Source organism: Puntigrus tetrazona, unplaced genomic scaffold (genome assembly GCF_018831695.1).
Source record: "Puntigrus tetrazona isolate hp1 unplaced genomic scaffold, ASM1883169v1 S000000644, whole genome shotgun sequence".
Classification (NCBI taxonomy): domain Eukaryota; kingdom Metazoa; phylum Chordata; class Actinopteri; order Cypriniformes; family Cyprinidae; genus Puntigrus; species Puntigrus tetrazona.
In genome coordinates, this window is record NW_025048265.1 from 209,557 (window position 1) to 218,279 (window position 8,723).

Consider the following 8,723-nt stretch of genomic DNA (forward strand, 5'->3'; position numbering starts at 1 on the left):
TCGCCTCTGGCTTGCTTGGTTGGGGACACTTAACTTCTAGTGACTATCGTTGAATTGACTACAGAGACCGCTCTCTGCATTTAATAAGAAATTGGTCACTCTCGTCATTATACATCCATGTCATTATACTGTACAGTGCTTTGATGCAACCTGTGTTGTTAAAAGCGCTATATAAATAAAAATTATTGATTAATTGATTGATTTTTATGTACAGTATATGCATATTTTGCTATTAATGTCAAATATATTTTGCATTAATTGTTCTTTAGTTTTTTATTGATCTGTTGTTTTTCAGTTGATTATGTCATATCCAATGCTACATGGGTCTGTAGTTCTTTCTCTCAACAAAGCTGTTACAGTTTAGTACATTATTTGTCCAAATACTGTTTAAATGCTGTTTTAGTTTGTGAAAAACTTTAAGACATTTTCAAAATCTCATAAAATGGATTTCAGAACAAAGTGGGTGGGTGCTGTTGTTTCCTCCTTTAACATTTGCATGTTTATTTATTTGTCATCAACTACTGGATAGATTTGACCTTTGATTTTATTTATTTTCCCGGGTGCTTTTCCCTGTCTCAATTATAAAAGCACATTATACTACTTTAAATACAAAACAAAACATTTATTTACACAATTAATATACATATATACAATTATATTTAGCTTCTATCTGATCCCATCAGAGCTCGGGTTTCAGCTGGCGCTGCATGTTCAGCTCCTCCAGCATCTACACAGAGCTCCTCACAGACTGAAGAAGAGGAGAGAAAGCTGATGTTCTTCTCCTCTTTTCTTTTGGTGCCCAGAGGAAGCTGTTCTCTACAGTTTCTGTGTCAGTACAAATCATTCAAGCCATTTATCTAGACTGATCCTGACCATACAACCCAACCAAAGACTGCAGTGATTGTGATTTCTGTAAAGTCATTGTCCACCTGTTCAGTTTAACCAGGGGTGGAGCTCAATGTCATCTAAAGTGGGCCGATCTGCCGCCTCTGCACTGAGACACCAGCTGATCAACTGACGGCACTCTGTTACACACAACACAGCACTTGTGTTCAGCAACACAAAACAACAAACGTCACAGGATTTGTGTCTCTTGCCTGTAGACAGCTTTCGAGGGAAGCGCAGTATGCTTTTGGAGGTGACTCTCCGTGTGACTCTGAAGGGCAACCACCCGCACAGGATTTTATAGAGAGTCACCCCGACTGACCAAACAGTAGCCGGTCCTGCATGATAGCGACGCTGACCGAACCATTCAGGAGGGGCGTACTGAAGAGTGCCTGAGAGACACAGCAACAACAGAAAGACTCCAGTCCAAAATATCTTTCAACGGTTTCTCTTTGTTTGATCATCATCAACGTACAAACACATCCACAGAGTGATGTAGAGAGATCTTTCTTGCTGTAACGATAAAACTACCTGAAAACCATCTGTAGGCCGAGTCCTTTACTAGGTCTCCACAGCCAAAGTCCAGCAGCTTGACTTCATGTGAGTCCGTGGAAATCAGCAGGTTCTGGGGCTTGACGTCCCGGTGCAGGACTCATGGCTTTCGCAGTGTTTCAACGCTGATGAGCTGCTGCAGCACTTTCTTGGCCAGGCTCTCATCCAGGTAGCCGATCTCCTCACAGAAACTCTGGAGATCTTGGCAAGGAACCGGACGCTCCAGGATCATGATGTATTGAGCGGGACTGTCAAACCACTCCACGAGCTGCAGGACATTGGGGCAGGCAGGAGCTGAATTCACCAGAGTCATCAATGCCACCTCCAGCGGCAGCCGGCCATGTCCTTCCTGCAGGGACAAATGCTGCGTTATATCCAGATGTGTTCAAACCAATGAGAAACAGAACAGATTCACTCACAACTTTCAGTCTCCTCTGCGGGCGTGACTTTAGAGACATATTTGATGGCAACCTGTAGACAGAACAAGCTCCTGTATAACATTTACTGATCTCAATTCTTAGGCTTCTTGAATGAATAACAGAAGAAAATTTCTTACTGGCAGTCCATCAGACCTGCGTGTCCCAGCAAACACAGAGCCGAATCCACCTCTTCCCAGCAATGAACCCTTCACATATGTTTCTGTAACATAAGATCACAAGAAATGTCTGCGAGAGAAAACACGTTGTAGTATCTAAAACTGTTCAGTAACAAGTCTTCTCATAATCTGAGCCTGATTTCTTTAATGTAAGTCTATTCTGACCTCTGCGAGAGCGCTTGGCAGGTCTTCTGCATGAGGTGGATGGACGCTGATCTCCCTGACTGCCGCTCTGCCACTTCCTCTTCCTGTTAGTCTGATCCGCTGACACAGAAACGGCCAACTCAGAAGGTAGAGGTGCTATATAGCCAGGCAGCTCTTGACTCGTGTCTGGGTTTGGTTTGGCAGCGGTTCCTGGTCGTGGTCACCAGAGACACGTCTCCCAACCTCCTGAACAGCAGCACTCCTGGATCTGGAGCGGCCTGAAGATGGAGCATTTCATCCATACAATAACTAAAGGTCCTATTATAATAACCAGATATCACATACCAATAACACAAATAATAAACAACTGAAATATAAAACACTCACCGCGTCTTTTTCAGCCATGTGAGCCATTTAAACCAAACCAAACTCCAATAAATAGAAATACAAAGCAAGAAAAATAACAAAATAGCAACAAACTAAATCAATTAGCGAAAGAAATAATAAATGTATACTGTCCTCGGAAAAACAACGAACAAAACAGAAAAAAACCCTCCAAACTTCTTCAAAATTAAGAGAAGAACAGTTAAATAAGTATTCTCAGGATAAATATCTGCAAAAGTCTCTTTGAGGTCGCCTCATCTCTCATAAGACATTTATATTCAGAAAGAAATCATTTAGGTGCACTCGTCGCTATAGCAACTAAAATTCGAATCAAACAGACGTCGCGTGCGTGAGCGCGCATACGTTGAAAAAAAAAAAAAAAAAAAAACCCTTTCTTTATTTTTAACTATTTATTTAAATTTGTGAGATTTATGTAAACACAAAGTTTTTCCTATGTGATTTTATATTGAACACACATTTAAAAAAATATATTAATACGGATTTTTCTTTATGCACAGCATCGCCAGTTAATGTTAATTGGTGTAGTTATTATTTAATTATCATAACTTTTTATTAGAAATGTAGTTATAGTTGTGTAATTCATATTATATTTATTTGACAGGTATTCTTTTACGAATCAATTTACAAATTAATTTAAAATCAATTACGGAGCAAAATACATATGCTGTTGAAACGGAACAAGCAATGTGTAATTAAGAATGTTAATTAATCACATATATAATTTTCATTTGAAGTGATTAAGTATTTTATTAAAAATTAATTTAATCGATTTAACATTGTCGTCATATATTTATTGTGTGCGTATTCGAATCACGTGACCTGACCGTTTCCTCTTAGCTAGTCCATAAAAATATGAATATAAAACCGCAGGTAGGTTAAGTTATTAATAATAACTTAAATATTTGTTTTTAATCTCAAAATCCTGTTCAAATAATATTTATCACGTCTACACTTACTCATATTGATATTCATCAAATTCATATTTTCAGTTAAGGAATAGAGACTTTTCTACTACTAACAAAATTGATCGTGTATGAAGATAATTTTGACAATGATGTGAAGAAAAGGCTGTTTTAATTTAGCCAGAGCTCATAATAAAACAATATAAATATACGGATAATAATAATAATAATAATAATAATAATAATAATAATAATAATAATAATAATAATAATAATAAATAGCTTACATAAAAATAATCAATAAAAAAATCTGAACAAACGCAAACCATCCCAATCATGGATTAAGATATTTGATGTAACTAGGTCTATTTGTGAATAAAACGGACGTACGCACGCGACGTCGTCATAGCAACGAGTGTAACGATATGAATTCCGGCTGAAAATATAAACACTGTCTGTTTTGAGAGACGAGACGAGACGACTTCAAAGACTTTTGGAGAGTATTTTCTGCGCAAAACTGGGATTTTTGGACTTTGGAAGATTTCTATACGCAGAGAGTTCAGATTATTTCTGAGAACACTTTTATTATATTATATTTTTTTTCATTTGGAAGAAGTTCGGAGGCGTATTCAATTGTTTCTACTTCAGAGGAGTATTTCTGAGGACAGTATTTATTTACTTGTTCGTTCATTCATTTCATTAGTTTGGTCAGTTATTTTATTTAATTTTAATTTTAATTTTACTTTTATTTTTGATTTATTGGAGTTTGGTTTGGTTTAAATGGCTCACATGGCTGAAAGACGCGGTAAGTGTTTTATATTTCAGTTGTTTATTATTTGTGTTATTGGTATGTGATATCTGGTTATTATAATAGGACCTTTAGTTATTGTATGGATGAAATGCTCCATCTTCAGGCCGCTCCAGATCCAGGAGTGCTGCTGTTCAGGAGGTTGGGAGACGTGTCTCTGGTGACCACGACCAGGAACCGCTGCCAAACCAAACCCAGACTCCGAGTCAAGAGCTGCCTGGCTATATAGCTCCTCTACCTTCTCAGTTGGCCGTTTCTGTGTCAGCGGATCAGACTAACAGGAAGAGGAAGTGGCAGAGCGGCAGTCAGGGAGATCAGCGTCCATCCACCTCATGCAGAAGACCTGCCAAACGCTCTCGCAGAGGTCAGAATAGACTTACATTAAAGAAATCAGGCTCAGATTATGAGAAGACTTGTTACTGAACAGTTTTAGATACTACAACGTGTTTTCTCTCGCAGAGATTTCTAGTGATCTTATGTTACAGAAACATATGTGAAGGGTTCATTGCTGGGAAGAGGTGGATTCGGCTCTGTGTTTGCTGGGACACGAAGATCTGATGGACTGCCAGTAAGACATTTCCTTCTGTTATTCATTCAAGAAGCCTAAGAATTGAGATCAGTATATGTTATACAGGAGCTTGTTCTGTCTACAGGTTGCCATCAAATATGTCTCTAAAGTCACGCCGCAGAGGAGACTGAAAGTTGTGAGTAAATCTGTTCTGTTTCTCATTGGTTTGAACACATCTGGATATAACGCAGCATTTGTCCCTGCAGGAAGGACATGGCCGGCTGCCGCTGGAGGTGGCATTGATGACTCTGGTGAATTCAGCTCCTGCCTGCCCCAATGTCCTGCAGCTCGTGGAGTGGTTTGACAGTCCCGCTCAATACATCATGATTCTGGAGCGTCCGGTTCCTTGCCAAGATCTCCAGAGTTTCTGTGAGGAGAACGGCTACCTGGATGAGAGCCTGGCAAAGAAAGTGCTGCTGCAGCTCATCAGCGCGTTGAAACACTGCGAGAGCCGCGGAGTCCTGCACCGGGACGTCAAGCCCCAGAACCTGCTGATTTCCACGGACTCACATGAAGTCAAGCTGCTGGACTTTGGCTGTGGAGACCTAGTAAAGGACTCGGCCTACAGATGGTTTTCAGGTAGTTTTATCGTTACAGCAGGAAAGATCTCTCTACATCACTCTGTGGATGTGTTTGTACGTAGATGATGATCAAACAAAGAGAAACCGTTGAAAGATATTTTGGACTGGAGTCTTTCTGTTGTTGCTGTGTCTCTCAGGCACTCTTCAGTACGCCTCCTGAATGGTTCGGTCCAGCGTCGCTATCATGCAGGACCGGCTACTGTTTGGTCAGTCGGGTGACTCTCTATAAAATCCTGTGCGGGTGGTTGCCCTTCAGAGTCACACGGAGAGTCACCTCCAAAGCATACTGCGCTTCCTCGAAAGCTGTCTACAGGCAAGAGACACAAATCCTGTGACGTTTGTTGTTTTGTGTTGCTGAACACAAGTGCTGTGTTGTGTGTAACAGAGTGCCGTCAGTTGATCAGCGCGTGTCTCAGTGCAGCGGCGGCAGATCGGCCCACTTTAGATGACATTGAGCTCCACCCCTGGTTAAACTGAACAGGTGGACAATGACTTTACAGAAATCACAATCACTGCAGTCTTTGGTTGGGTTGTATGGTCAGGATCAGTCTAGATAAATGGCTTGAATGATTTGTACTGACACAGAAACTGTAGAGAACAGCTTCCTCTGGGCACCAAAAGAAAAGAGGAGAAGAACATCAGCTTTCTCTCTCTTCTTCAGTCTGTGAGGAGCTCTGTGTAGATGCTGGAGGAGCTGAACATGCAGCGCCAGCTGAAACCCGAGCTCTGATATAATTGTATATATGTATATTAATTGTGTAAATAAATAATTTGATTTTGTTTTGTATTTAAAGCAGCATAATGTGCTTTACAATTAGGTCAGGGAAAAGCACCCAGAAATTAGAAAATTATAAAGAAAAACAAAAGGTCAAATCTATCCAGTATGTGTTGACAGATGCACAGAATGCATATCACTAAAATATTTTGTAAAACAAAATAAGTATTAACTAAAATAAATAAAATTATATTTTTGAGTACTACTGTACTGTAGTGACCACTACTTGTGTTGGACCACTCCAACCTCGTATAATTCAGTTGTTTTGTAGGCCCCTATTGTAATATGTAAGAAATATCACCAGCTTCATGAGTACTTGTAACGTTTAATGAAGTGAAATTTTACTACAAATATTAATATTCAAAATATAATACTATTTATATAATTATCTTTTTTTAAGCTGTCTACAGTAGTTAAACAAGATTTCGGCAATAGTCTTTTTGTGAATATTTTATTTGCTCATGTCATTAGATACAAATATCGAATATCGTGACTACTACTTGTGTTGGACCACTCCAACCTCGTATAATTCAATTATTTTGTAGGCCCTTATTGTACAAGATGGCAGTCAGAAAATGTTTGTTGTTTGTTTGTTTTTTTGGTCAAACTTGAGTTCTGCTGTGGTTGTAGAATTTAGTTCCATCCTGATTAAATACATACGAACCGGTTAATCACGTTCTTCAGGATTAGCAGAACATTAAACTCAATTAACAATATATAGTTTTTGTTACTGTCTTCCAGGCTGAATGTCGCACCATCTCAAAATCATGGCTGATTGCATAGCTTACAAATATTCAGGACATTCAAAATGTTTTATTAACTAGAACTTACTTAAGCTGCTTTTTCCCCAACAAGTCAATCCTACTGGACCCCTGCATTGGTATCCTCCCCATGAACCATAAGCTGTCTACCGCCCTCCTTTGGAAGTGAGAGAAAACACAAACATTAAAGGGAAAACTCGAATAGCCAAAAGCCAAGAGAGAGAATAGAGAAAATAGCTATTCAAAAGTGTAAAATTATCACAGTATTGTAAAGACTCTTGTTTAGAGAAACCCAAAATAATATACATGAATATACATCCCCTCCGTAAACGATATGCATGGACTGCATTTCATGAAATAAAAGGTTTTAAGACAAAATAGTTTCATTGTTGTTTTTATTATTATTATTTTTATTTAGGCAGAGGTTTTGTATTGTACTTCCAGGAATGCAGAGAAATATCATCAGCTTCATGAGTACTTGTAACGTTTAATGAAGTGGTGAAATTGTATTACAAATATTAATATTCAAAATATAATATTATTTACATAATTATCTCTCTTTTTTTAGCTGTGTACAGTAGTTAAACAAGATTTCGGCAATAGTCTTTTGTGAATATTTTATTTGCTCATATCATTAGATACAAACATCGAATAATACAAATGGCAACCAGGCAACCAGACTCCATGCAAGATTCTTTGCTGTTCCGTTCTCTCTTATGATGTCACATTCAGAATTCTCTTATGGAATGTTGGAGCATGTAAAAGTGTCAAACTCCAATATTACTTTTGTGGGTAGTTTGGAGAGACAGCAGTGTGTTAGTGCCATCATGGGTCAGCAAAACTCTTGTTTAAAGAAAGCGGTAGAGAGTGAGTGTGTGTACAACTCCCATCTAAGTACACCACTTCAGTCCAACATGCCAAATCCTCATCAGCGTGCTGGTACTGTTGAGGAAGATGGAGGAGATAGGGTGATGAGTGAGAAGAAGAAGGTGATGAGGAAAAAAAAAATGGAGGTTTTGGAAGAGGTTGGCCTGTTTCCACTTCTCTCGCCCAAGAGCTGGGAAGAGTGAGAAAGCTCAGGATGAGAAAGTGGAGCAAAGCGAGAAGCTGGAGCAGGCTGGATCTTCTAGGTGCTCTGATGGTAAATCACATCAACGTCACCTAAATGTGCATAGAATCGGAGCTCTGTGAATCAAAAAGTGTCTTAATGCTGCTCTTATGATTTATTCAAGTATTGTTTTTATGATCGTTCAGTCTTTTGTCATTTCCGATCCTCTCTTTAGATCAGATTTTCTGCAGAACATCACATGTGATGTTCATCAGGAAGCTCCGAGCTCTAAAGTCCTCCCCTCTTCTGAAGAGCAGCCGAGGAAGGAGCATCTTCAGGAGGAGTGTGTGGAAGATAATCTGTCCGAAGGAGAGATTAAGTCCCCGTTGACAGAACAACAGGACAGTGAAGTGGCCACGAGCAGTGAGAGTGGGTTTATTGCCATAACCCAAAACATACACACATATTTTATGGATGCTTGATATATAACGCAGACATGAACATTCAGGCTGTTTACGTTTCGCAGAGATCAATACAAATATTCCATACGGTTTCTCCATTAACATTTAAAAACTACTCATACATGAGAATGTGAAAAAATGTTAATGTTTCTTTATAGATATCTACTTGAACTACAGCATCGGTGCTAAACTGGGTGAAGGAGGATTCGTGCTGTTTACAAGGGAGTGCGATGCAAGG

At 39.1% G+C, this 8,723-nt stretch overlaps 2 pseudogenes; one reads left to right on the forward strand and one right to left on the reverse strand.

Annotated features, from left to right (window-relative positions):
• Positions 1-507: 507 nt before the first annotated feature.
• Positions 508-1,908, reverse strand: LOC122334796 (annotated as a pseudogene).
• Positions 1,909-4,263: 2,355 nt separating this feature from the next.
• Positions 4,264-6,078, forward strand: LOC122334794 (annotated as a pseudogene).
• Positions 6,079-8,723: the final 2,645 nt, after the last annotated feature.